The 12,834-nt window shown below is 44.9% G+C and overlaps 1 long non-coding RNA gene across 1 annotated transcript in view; it reads left to right on the plus strand.

Moving 5' to 3' along the window:
• Positions 1–8,282, plus strand: part of LOC120247452 — a 119,017-nt gene extending 110,735 nt beyond the window's left edge. Inside the window, exon 10 of the long non-coding RNA XR_005532315.1 lies at positions 8,111–8,282. This is a non-coding gene — a long non-coding RNA (uncharacterized LOC120247452). The remainder of the gene's footprint in view (positions 1–8,110) is intronic.
• Positions 8,283–12,834: the final 4,552 nt, after the last annotated feature.

Genomic DNA, 12,834 nt, shown 5'->3' on the forward strand with positions numbered 1-12,834 from the left:
TCTGTACGTTGATTTTGTACCCTGCAACTTGGCTGAATTCTTGGATCAGTTCTAGTAGGCTTCTGGTGGAGTCTGTCGGGTTTTCGATGTAGAGTATCATGTCATCTGCGAAGAGTGAAAGTTTGACTTCCTCTTTGCCAATTCTGATGCCTTTGATTTCCTTTTGTTGTCTGATGGCTGATGCTAGGACTTCCAGCACTATGTTAAACAACAGTGGTGAGAGTGGACATCCCTGTCGTGTTCCTGATCTCAGGGGGAAAGCTCTCAATTTTTCCCCGTTGAGGATGATGTTCGCTGAAGGCTTCTCATAGATGGCTTTGATGATGTTTAAGTAGGTTCCTTCTATCCCAACTTTCTCGAGAGTCTTTATTAAGAAGGGATGCTGTATTTTGTCAAATGCTAACAAAACCCCTTTTTTAAACAATATGCTAAGTTGGCAGTTTAAGACAGGGGCGAAGTGCAGGGGCCTCTAGGACTGGCAATCTCAACCCTGGGACCTCAGGTACATTTATGTGAGCCTAACCTGCCTCTTTGCAGAGCGTAGTTGTTGCGTGGATTACATAATATACTTAATACCTAGAGAGTGGTTAGCACAGAGTCTGGCCCATTAGTAAGAACTTGACTATGTTAGCTAGTAATGTTAAAAAAGAAATACAACACATATTTACAAACATCCTAGAGGATGCTTCTCGAGGCTGGTTGGTTTTGCTTTCAGGATGGTGTTAGGGTAAGAGGATCGCATTCTGCAATCGTGGTTGCCCACGGTGTATGTGTGTGGATAGCAGGGAGGGGTGAGGAGTGCCTGGAAATAGCCTAGGGCAGAGCAGACCAAAGGTTTCCATGGCAAACCATGAGACTGGTAGATTCCTTCCATAGCCTACATCCAATTCCCTTCTCCCTTGTCTCCACCTCCCACCCTTTCCTCTTACCTTCCTCCCACCACCTCTCTCCTATAGTCTCTGCTGAGTTGTAAATTCCTCTGAGGCTAGAGGCGTGCATTAGACAGGTTGTGCATCAGTTTCTCCGTAGCACACACCTACTGCTGTGCTGTGTGCAGCTGCTACCCTTGGCTGGTTTATCAGCAGGGAGACATGTTAGAGATTCCCCCATGGGGTCTGACATTAGATAGGAGTGGTAGCAGGGAAATAGTGGGGATAGACAGATGTCAAGAGTTATTTTTGGGGGTGATAAAAGATCTTTGTGAAGGATGATGGTGAGAACACAAACTTTGGAGTCCAACAGACCTGAGTCTGAGTTCCAGCTCTAATTTTTAAGGCTACTTTTAGCTTTATGTTCTAACCTCAGGCGAATTCTTTAACCCTTCTTAGCCTCTGTTTTCTCATTTAAAAATGGCCAGTATTGTATTTACCTGCTTGCCTGTTGTGAGGATTAAATGAGACAAGGGGCAAAGATAAGTAGCCTACCTGGCATTCTACTTAGAATAGTTTTCTTCTCTTGTAGGGTTTTGCGAGCATGGTTGATAGAGGGAGAGATGGGAATAGTTCTCTGATGCCCTTCAGAGAACCAGGGAAGCAGCAAGCCAGCCTGTCTTGTTGGTAACCATAAGTTTGTTTTTGGGTATGTTGACTTTGAGTAGCTGTTAAGATTCCCAGCTGGAAATATCCATCTAGTAACTGAAATGAGGAATAGACAGAAATTTCTGAACTATTTTGTTAAATTATACCTATCATTATGGGGGTAAATAGGAGGAGGTAAGAATTGAAGGAGAGAGCACAGAGAGGACAGGAAGAAAAACAACATTCAGGTTCAAGTTTGTAGAGGGGGCAGTTTCAAAGTTTGATATAGGGTGATGAATCAAGTTGGGTGATGGTCAAAATCACCAGATTTAAGGGGATCAAGAAACTAAAACTGCACTTGTTTTGTAGGAAACAGTTTTCAAGATCCTTCAACATAATCCATTTGTTGGAGCCAATGTGAACTCCTCTATTGACTAGATCCTCTGCTTTCTAAACATACCAGGCACATTCCCCTATTTATGCTGTTTATTCTTCACCATCCAGAAAGCTCTGTCAGGATCCTGGCAGTCTTTCAAGATCCAATTCAGGTCCTACCACTGTGAATACCTTCTCCTCTCTCTAGGCTACCACAGTCTAACTCTCTTGCTCCTAAACTCCTAAAGCATTTCCTGACTGCTGTGACTGCTCCTCTTTTTGCATTTATTTTTTATGGCTGGGATGGGAAGTGGACTTCATCCCACATGCCAATACTGGTCAGCTCCCAATGGCTGCTCAGAGAATTCTAGGATGTTTTCCAGATTCAATGGGAAAAAGCCATGGTCAATATGCACGTCTGTCAAGAGCACTGGAGTGGAGAGTATGGTGCATGTGCTGGTTATTTGCTGTCCATAGTAAATGGCTGTCTTAGTTTGAGTTCCCCAAAAGAAGATGCTGAGGCAAAGGATTGGGTTCAGGTAGTTAATTTGGGAAATGAATCCTAGAACCCATAAATGACAAAGTGTGGAGATTGAGACAAAGGGAGAGAGGTGAAGAAAGAAATATGGGCTGTCACTGGTGTGCAATCATGGTCCACCTCAGAATCCCCCAAACCTCAGGAGGAGACCAGAGAAATACAGAGTGAAAAGCTGCCAGAATGTGGTCAAGGGTCTGTCACAGACAGGTGAGCTCAGACAAGTGGACCAGGTGCAGGTCCACTATAGACGCCTGGTCCTGTTGTCTTTTCACCTCCTCTCAGAGGTGAAACACAGAGCCCTAAGAAAAGCAGATGGCAAAAACACCTAAAAAAGTGTTCAGCCATTATATGATAAAGGATTGTTGATTACTCTGTGAAGAGAGAGAAAAGGGAGACTCATGAGATTCACCAATCGGAGTTTTTGGCTTCAAGTCCAAGATTGTGCTGGTCTGATTAGCCGCTATGAAATCCAGTTGTTGGGGCAAAGAAGCACGCTTCTAATTTAGATCATTTTTATCACACAGGTATCACTCAGAAGGCTGGAGAATATGTTCCTAGGAAAACAACTTTGGGTTCTGGAAAAACATGGGGGGTGCCTTTATGAAAGCTCTTTTCCCCCTATCACAAAAGGAACAACATGGATTGCTTGGGAAGGCAGTGAAGGGGCTTTTTTAAGATGGGGTACTTGGCTATCCAATCACATGGTATTTATGCCCTTTACATTCGAAAACTGTCTTTTGTAGCCAAAAGCGCTTCCACCTGCAACTTGCCACAGGTGATGGTAATGATTGCTAAGTAAACCAAACACAAAATGCTTTCACAGGTGTACACTCTGGGGCATCTGAGTAGCTCAGTTGGCCAAGTGTCTAATTTCTGCTCAGGTCATGATCTCGTGGTTCATGAGTTTGAGCCCCACATCAGGCTCTGTGCTGACAGTGCAGAGTCTGCTTGAGATTCTCTCTCCCTCTCTCTCTGTCCCTCCCCCACTGCTACACTATCTCTCTCAAAATAAATAAATAAACTTAAAAAACAAAAGATGTGCACACCTGCAGAAATCTGTACTAGAATCTCACTACTATGAACTGAATTGTGTCCCTGCAAAACTCTGTTCAGGCCCTAACCCCTAATATGACTGTATTTGGAGAAAATAACCTATAAGGAAGTAGCTAAGGTTAAATGAGATCATGGGGGGTGGGATGGGGCTGATCTGATAGATTAGTGTCCTTAAGAGACACAAACAGCCAGAGTTCTTGTGCATGCTCTTTCTCTCTCCCTCTCTGTCTCTGTCTCTCTCATCACTACCCTCTCTCTACTATGTAAGGACAGAGCAAGAAGATGGCTGCCTGTTAGACAGGAAGAGATCCCTCATCAGATATGATTTGTCTGACACTTGGCTCTTGGACTGAGCCTCCAGAACTGTGAGAGAAAATAGTTTCTGTTGTGTAAGACACTCGGTCTATGGCATTTTGTTACAGCAGCCTGCACTGACTAATACAATCACTGGAGTCCATCTGTAATGGTTCATGATGAAGTCCCAGAAATAGTGCTACAAAAATGAGTCTTACACTGGAGAAGCGCTTTCTTATCTAAACATCTCAATATGATTTCCACCATGGCCTGGAGGGAGAGTTTGACCAGGAATTTCTATGTCCGTCCCAGAATCAGAGAACTATGGTTCCCTAGCATTTAGGGCAATTCCTGGCTCACAGCAGAAGCTTGATGGAAGTTTGATGGATGTAACCTCTGAACATGCCAGGCCTGAAGTGAATGTATTCCATCTCCCCTCCCAGGGATTTTTGTTTTCTTCAGCACTGCCTTTTCTATAATGTCACATAGTTTAAGGTACTAAGAAAGAGCTTCTCAAAGCTATCTTAAATTGTAATCTGGAATTAAAGACCTACCTGAGTAATCTTGGGCCAGTTAAAAGCCTTAGTTTGGGTTCCTCCCAAAAAGTTTCAAATCTCAGTAGTTTATTTGGGAGGTACAGGAAACACGAGTATGTTGGCAGGGAGGCAACAGGGAAATGAAGGCAGCCGATCAAATTGTGTTGTCAAATGTGTCACCACTGTGGGCCACTGGAGCTTAGTCTCCTAGGGGAACTTGGAGGATCATGTCAGAACATATGCCTCAGAATTAAATCCCCACTCTGTCAACAAAGGGGTGAGGAGGCCAGGGAATCTGTACACCACCTCCTGTCAGTTACTAGTTGGTGGCTGCTCCTTGAGTATGTTAATTCCCCAATATATCTGGCAGGCCCGAACACAGCAGGCAGAAAGTCTCAGGCCATGTCCAGGCATTTGGAAGTTGAGCTATTTCATGCTGAAATAGTGAGGACCAAGAACATATGGACATGGCATCTGCTATCTGTGAAGGGAAGTTTAGTGTCCAGTTCGTTAAATGAGTTGCTATTTGCAATGCACTTAGAACACTATAGGGTACACAAATGCTCTGGGTGAATGTGGCTTATTATACTATCCATACACAGACACAGTGGTTGTCTTTTGTTTGTTTGTTTATTTTGAGAGAGAGAGAGAGAGAGAGAGAAATACAGAAGGATAGAGAGAATCCTAAGCAGGCTCCAAGTTGTCAGCACAGAGCCCCATGTAGGGCTCGATCTGACGAACCGTGAGGTCATGACCCGAGCTGAAATTAAGAGTCAGATGCTCAACCAACTGAGCCACCCAGGCACACCCAGACACAGTGGTTTTCTGATCCCATATGCTCTTCAAGAACCCTCCCATTCCCTAATAAGGAGTAGAGTCTGTTCCTCCTCCTCCTGGGCCAGTGGGACTTGGTGACTGCCTCAATGAACACAATATAGAAGTGAAGTCTCTGGCTTCTGAGGCTGGGTCATAAAGCTCTGCCTATCTTTCTGCCTCTGTCTTTCTCTCTGTGTGTATACATATATGTAATGTGTATGTATATGTGTATGTAAATGTATATAGACACACACACACACACATACACACACACGCCTGCACCCTGGGATCCCTACTCCGAGGTTGCCACACTGGAGAGATCACATGAAGAGACAACATAGTAAGCCTCCACTGTTGGAGGTATCCTAGAACAGGTGGCCAGCGGGGGAGCAGAGAAGCCTCTGAGATGACCCAAGACACAGCCATTTAAAAACTACAAGCACAGGACACACCCTGAGCCAGATATGCCCAATGACATGGGGCCCGAATTACTGATCCACAGAAACCGTGAGAGATAATACATGATTATTGTTATTTTAAGACACTAAGTTTTGAGATAACTTCTTATGTCGCCATAGTAACTGGAACAGTGCTTGTTAAATAAAATAAATACAGTCTCACCTCCTCTACTCACAGCTCTCCTAAGATATGAAAGGAAACTTTCATATTCTGGATTTCATAGTCTAGCAGATGGTCATAGCCCAAACTCATGTTTCCTAAAAGTCAGATCCCCACAATGTTGATACAGTAAGGTTCTTATGTAATGTTGATATGTTAAGAGTAGTGTGCAAAGGTTAAGTTTAGTCTGGGACTGCACATTGTGCTAATTCCTCAATACCCATTTTGGTCAACTTCTACCCAGTAGGGGCCTGGTTGTCTGGTCACTCACCTCTAGCTCCGGAAACAGGCCCTGATGATCTAATCCACTGGGGAGTCCCAGGCTTCTGGTCTTGGTGATTGGACCACACAGGTCAAGCATAAGCCAATCAGCATTTGGGTTTCCCTTGGGATTGATTAGGGACAGTATAATCAGCACCATATCCAGGACCTTTGCTGGGGATTCTAGGATATAGGAGGATCCTTTCTCTGGGAAGTGTGAGTTTCAGATAGACACATTGCAGTCATTTTGCTACTGTGAGAGAAGCCAGTCTGAGGATGGAATCTACACATGAGAGAGGCATATTGAAAGAATCAAATAGAAATTATCTAGAGCCTTGATCAAACCATGACTAAAGCCAAGAAGTCACCTTTATTGTTTAAACCACTTTGGTATGCATTTTCTATTACTTGTAACCAAAAGTATCCAAATTGATTCAGGTATCTGCACATTAGCCACTGATACTAGAACCCTTCTCCAGAGGGAAAAGAGAGGAATAATATTTAATCTATGTAAAATTTCCTAACACTCTCTTTGGACATTTTTTGATAAAACCTTTAGTGTTGCCAAAGAAATAACTACATCTTGGGTGTAAGTATGTATATATTGTAAAAGCACTGTTCCCTACCTCTCTCTTATCTTCTTTTGGCCTCAGACATTCCTTGTCTTGTAGATGGCCATCTCTTCCCTGTCTCTTCAGCTCGTTTCCCCTCTCTGGGTGTTTGTCTCTGTGTCCACATTTTCCCTTTTCAAAGGACACCAGTCATATTGGATTAGGGCCCATCCTAATGACCTCATTTTAACTTGATTACCTCTGGTACGGGTCTGATTTACAAATAAGGTCACATTCTGAGGTCCTGGGGGTCAGAGATTCAAGATATTTTTACTGGGGGACACAATTCAACTCATAACAGTGGGGTAGAGGGAGTGGCTTGGGAGGATGCATATGGAAATGAGAAGACATCAGACATAGAAAAGTTCAACAAATACCTTATTAAACAGAGTGTTGGAGTTGTCCACATGCAAGAAGGGCTTGCTTTGATTTGCAGAAGGGATGGCATGAGCTCCCTACAGAAGACACTATCTCTGCCGAGACACAGAGAGGAAGATGAAAGAATCAGAGCCAGGTTCCTAAAACACAGAGCCTTTTTTTTTTTTTTTTTTTCCCTAGCCTAGATGTTTCCATTATAACAATCTCTGTTTTGTTGGGTAACTTTTTTTTGAAGGAATACACACAAAGCTTTCTCATTGCTTCCAACTGAATGAAATTTATGAAGCTTCTTGTACAGAGTGTTCATTGTTTAGATTGGGATAATTGAAGTGTCAGGAATATTTGCTTATTGAAAACAACTCAGGGAAGCCCTGAGAACCCAGTCAGGCTGGGGCCACAAGTCATACCACCTTAAGGACAGCCTTTCTGTAATGTCTTTCACAGCAATGCTGCCTTCCCAGCCTATAAATTAATTTCACACCTGGGAAGGAGCACTGGATTAGGAGTCCAAGAGCCTTATTTCTAATATGAACTTCACAGTTCACTCACTGTGTGACTAACTTTGAGTAAACTATTTAACTTCTCTGGGCTTCAGAGTTAAACTGACCTGAATGACAAGGTCTTGTCTACCTCACAAGAGATATACGGGGGTCCTGTGTAGCTCAGAAGGGATAATCTACGTGAAGACACTCTATGAAGAAAAAATGTTACACAAGTATGTATTATTAGTGATAAAAATTAATCATTTCTACTTTTGCTCAAAGGATGACATTGAACTAAGAAATCCTACTGGGTCAATGTTCTGCTTATTCTCCATTTTCTCTCCACCCTTTCCTGGTCCACCCTGTGCTTTGAGAGGCTAACAACTATGTGTTGCACTAGCTACAATTATCTTGTGGCTTCTGCCTGGGTTTGGCCAATGAAAACTTTTCATAGGAAATGGGAAAAATGTGAGGACAGAGAAGCTCAGGTATGTATTCCTCTTGCTCTCTCCTTGACCATTGGAGGTTGGGGCATGAACTGTGTTCTCATATAGCCAGCACTCAGATGGACAGCCTCTTCCAGCCCTGTGGCCTTCACTGGGGTAACATCATTCCCTCTTCTTCTCTTCAGGTTGAGGAGGATGACTGATCCTTGATGCCTGTCTCTGCAAGCAGCCCCTTCATAATCACTTGTCAGCCCTTTGAATGTGCCATCTGATTCCCAGGGCATCCTGACTGTGGCCATGACAACCACCACGTGGACGCTAACTCAACTTTTCCTAAATGAGGAATTATCTCTCTTGTTTGGGATAGTCTGTGTCTTCTCTTGTTTTTAGCCCCTGGGAAGGTCTGCAAAAAGGATTCTGACCTGCAGAGATGTGTACAACTGGATCTTGAAGGATTATATGGATTTGGAAGCCTTTGCTGTTTCCCATCAGCAAACTGGATGCTTTCTGTCTGTTGAAGGGAGGCTATGGCCCTGCCTGCTCTTTCTCTGGTCCCTCCTGCCACTCCCTGTTCTTGAACTTGAACTCCTAAGTTCAGGCAGTCCTTCCCTTGCACTCACCCTTTCTGCTCTCAACCAGCCTGCAGGCAGGTTACCCTGATCTTTGGTGGGACCCATGGAATATCCACACGGGACACAGCCACTTTCCTCTCTCCTGCTCGAGCACCCAGCTTCGCTGCCAATCGTCATGCTGCCCAGGCTTGGAACCCCGGCTATATGTAGCATGTCTGCTCCCACATGCTGGCAGGCACCACCAACTGTTGCGTCTCTCCTTCAAAGTATTTCTTGTGTTCCTCTTTGCACCCTTATCATCTCAGTTCAGACCTCCCTGTGCCTCCTCCATTTCTGTGTCAGGATTTTCACCTGGCCTTCCTTTTTACGGTCTGTCCCCAATGCAAGACAGCCCATAGACTTTTGCCACATTAGCTTTCCTGAAACTTGGCTTTCATTTTGTCCCTTCTCTGTATGACCTTCCGTGATTCTCTGCTGCCCGTAAGACAGAATCCGAACTCCTGTTATTGGCATCCAAAGCAACATACAATCTGCTTCTTGGCCTATTTATTCCCTGATAAAACTGCTCTGCCCTCTCTCTCCCTTCTGACTACACCGGGGGCTTTCCAGCTTCCAGCCCAGTGCTCACCTCCAACCCTTCCCCAGGGGTGCCCCCATCTTCCCTGGGTGAACACCACCCATTCTCTGGAGCTGGACTCCAAAGCTACTTGCTTTCTGAAACCCTGGCCACTACAAGCCACAGTGATATTTCCCTCCTTTCGAGCCCTGTGAAAAGTCTCAGGACATGTTTGCCAGAGTGAACTTCAACTCCTGAGGACATTGTTGGCCCTAGTCATTTGAGGCTTCTAACATGTTGGAGCCACATGACCTGCAAGGTAGGAGGCCGATATCACTTACCAAATGAACAAATGAATACATGAGATACCTTGGCTTATTCAAACTGCTGATTCTTTAAGGGATTGGGTGCTTGTATATATTCCGCATATCAGTGGGTCTGTGGCACTAACGCTACTGCATGTTTATTTAGTTGGGTGGTGGGTCTAAGAAGGAACGGGGCCATGATACAAGGATGGGGATGATGACAATACAATTTAAAATGCCTGGTGTTTATTAAGTGTCTACCTGTGCCAGTACTTCACATACATGACCTGCTCCTTTGCTTATAATCTGCCTGTGAAATAAGTATTGTTACTGTCTCTGTATATCAGAAAAGGGTGGCTCAGAGCAACTAAGTAAATTGCTCTAAATCATACATCTGGTTGGGGTCAAGGCTAAGTTTGAACCCATTCTGATGATGCAAAAGCCTTTTCTACCAATGAAACACCAGGCATCCCTTGGAAGTCTCTGGGGCTCTGCCATGTGTAAATGCCTGTATGGATTGCGTGTGTCTTCTCTTCCTCCTGCTGAGGGCAGGGTACTTTCTTTTTTTTTTAAATTTTTCCATTTTATTTTAAAGAGAGAGAGAACCTGAGCTGGGGAGAAGGGCAGAGAGAGAGACAGAGAGAGAGAGAGAGAGAGAGAGAGAATCTTAAGCAGGCTCCATGTTCAGCACAGAGCCCAATGTGGGGCTTAGTCTCCCAGCCCTGGGATCATGACCTGAACTAAAATCAAGAGTCAGACGCTCAACTGACTGAGCCACCCACACACCCTGGGCAGGATACTATCTTAAAGCTCTTTGTATGCCCCCAGTGATGCCGAGGACAATGCCTTGCACACTGTAGTTTGTTAATTGGTTCCCAACTCTCACCCACTCCATGCCTGAATTGTAAGTGCTCCTTGAAGAAGGAACTGGCCAGGGCTGTACAGTGGCTTTGAATAGGAATTCCCTTGCCATGCCACCCATGTTCTAAACCTTTAGTTTATCTAATTACTTGTCTTTGGAACCCTCCCCTGATATGGCTTTGGTTTTTGTTGACTTCGCTAAGCTGGTACTGTTCCCCAGAATCCTCTGCCCTGGATGATTCCAGGTCCGGGCTGACCACAAGGGGCATTTGCTTGATACTCACGAGGCAGAGGGGAAGCAGCAGCAACCTGGATGGGTGGAGAGTGCCGGGCTGGCTCCTGAGTGCACGCTAACCTGGAGATTTGTCCTTTTGGCCACCAGCCGCACTTGAGCCGCATATCTTCCAGGTCCCACCCAGTCCTCTCCTACAGACTCTAGGAGCCACAGGCCGGCTGCATGTGCAGGTCCACGGGGAAGGTGCTGGCCTTCGCAGGAGCCCTGTGCTGTCTGAGTTGGAGGCCATGAGAGAGAGAGCCATGGGTTCCAGCCTGTGCTCATTGGTTCCAGTGCTTCCCGCACTTCCAGTTTGGAAGTGCTTCCCTCGCTTTAACCCCTGTCTGCCCTCCTGATTACCAGGGCTGCTGACCCACAGTGAGCTGAGAACCCAGGCAGATGCAGAGGTGACAGCCTGACACTGCCTCCACCAGTTCCCATAGTTGTGCAAAGTCTAACCTTTATGACAAATGCCTTGTTCTGTGTTCCCGAGAGCATCTCTGATCAAACTCTAGCTGATACAGCCACCTGCCCCAGGTTCCTAGGGCCCAGCGTCCTTGGTCACATGGCTGCCCCACAGAAATGTGTTCACGGAGATGGGGCAAAGTCGCCATCAAAGCAGGAAGAAACCCAGGGCTGGCGAGCCCCTCATACCCTTTCTGATTTCCTCCCCACAAGACTGTGGTGTTGTTTCTGGAGGCAGGAGCTAGATCAGATCTGACTCGTAGTGAAACCCAGTGTAAGACACTGCAGAGTTACTCAAGGCTGTATCTGCCTGAGCAAACTTGAGCTGAACTCAGCTCTGCTCTCACTGCTTTTGGAGGTTATGTGGCCACCCCCACCCCTTTATGGTTGCTCTCAGATGTCACTGGCCTCCAGCTGCTGCTCATGGAGCTGGGCTAGTGATTAGTCACAGTCAGACTAGAATAAGGTATTGCCTATATTAAGCACTATGATCCCAGAGCTCTGAAGACTGATGCTCAAAGGTACCTGGCTTCATCCAGGTGTTTTAAAGCCTAAAATTTCACCATTAGAGAGTCATACCTTTGGATTACTCTCCTGCTGTTTGTTATTAAAATGAAATACACCTTTGGTAAAGAGATCATCTGCAGAGCATAGTGGAAAGACATGCTTTCTGGAATCATCTAGCTCTGAATGCTGTGAGACTTTGATAAAGTAATTACTAAGCTCTTCAAGCTGCAGTTTCTGCCTGTTAAAATGGGAATAATAATATCCAATTTGGTGTAAGTTTTAGTCTGTTTAGGCTGTGATAATAAAAATATCATTGACTGAATTCTTTATCAATAACAGAGATTTATTCTCACATTCTGAAGGCTAGGAAGTCCAAGATCAAGAGCCAGGCAGGTTCTATGTGTAGTAAGGACCTGCTTCCTGGTTCGCAGATCATCATCATCTTGCTGTGTCCTCATGTGGCAGAAGGGGCAAGGAGCCTCTCCAGGGACCCTTTAATAAGGCACTAATCTCATTCATGAGGGCTCCATTTCACATCACCTCCTATCCCCTCAGAGACCCCACCTCCTGATACCATCATGATGGGGGTTTGGATTTCAACATATGAATTTGGGGGGATCACAAGTGTGCAAGTCCATCATTGTATAGGAGCTAACAAATGTGAGAAGAAACTGGCACAGGGTCTGGCACACAGATGATGTTGAGTGAATGTTAGCATTTACTATGGATTCCTTTTCTTTGAACTGAGTAATGCGTTGGAATTTTTGGTAGGGCACCTGGTTTACACCACCATTACTGCATTCTCATCAAGCTGGGATCTAGCAGGTGAGCATGTGAGGGTTTGCTAGGAGTGCACGCATGTGTGTTTTAATGGGGTAGGAGGGGAGAGAGAGGCAGGGACAGAAACAGAGATGAGAGAATTATAGAAGAGAGAAACATTACCAGAAGATGAGATGAGTAAATTATTTCAAAAACCTGGATTATTTCCACCTACTTTTCTCCACTTCATTTCCACCATCCTAATTCAAGGTTGCTCTTTCTGTCCTGGATTATTTCAGTAAACTTACCTGGTTCTTCTGATCTGATTCTTATTTGTTTTGAGTTTATTCTCTTCTTGGAAACTTTGGAAACCTTTTAAAAATGTGAATTAGATCTTACTTAAAACCCTGAGAACATGTTTACCCTTTGTATTATTCTTGGCATCTGATCGCTCTAGTCCCAGTCTACCCCTCCTCCCTCAGCTTCATTTCCTTCTTCTCACCCCTCACTTATGACAAGTTAGGCACATTAGAATTCTCCCAGAATCCTGGTTCAATGAACCCAAAACCTTGGCCATGCTTCCTCTCTCCCATCCCCTCTTACCCCTTTC

The sequence above is a fragment of the Hyaena hyaena genome, unplaced genomic scaffold (assembly GCF_003009895.1).
Source record: "Hyaena hyaena isolate Hyena2069 unplaced genomic scaffold, ASM300989v1 scaffold_522, whole genome shotgun sequence".
Classification (NCBI taxonomy): domain Eukaryota; kingdom Metazoa; phylum Chordata; class Mammalia; order Carnivora; family Hyaenidae; genus Hyaena; species Hyaena hyaena.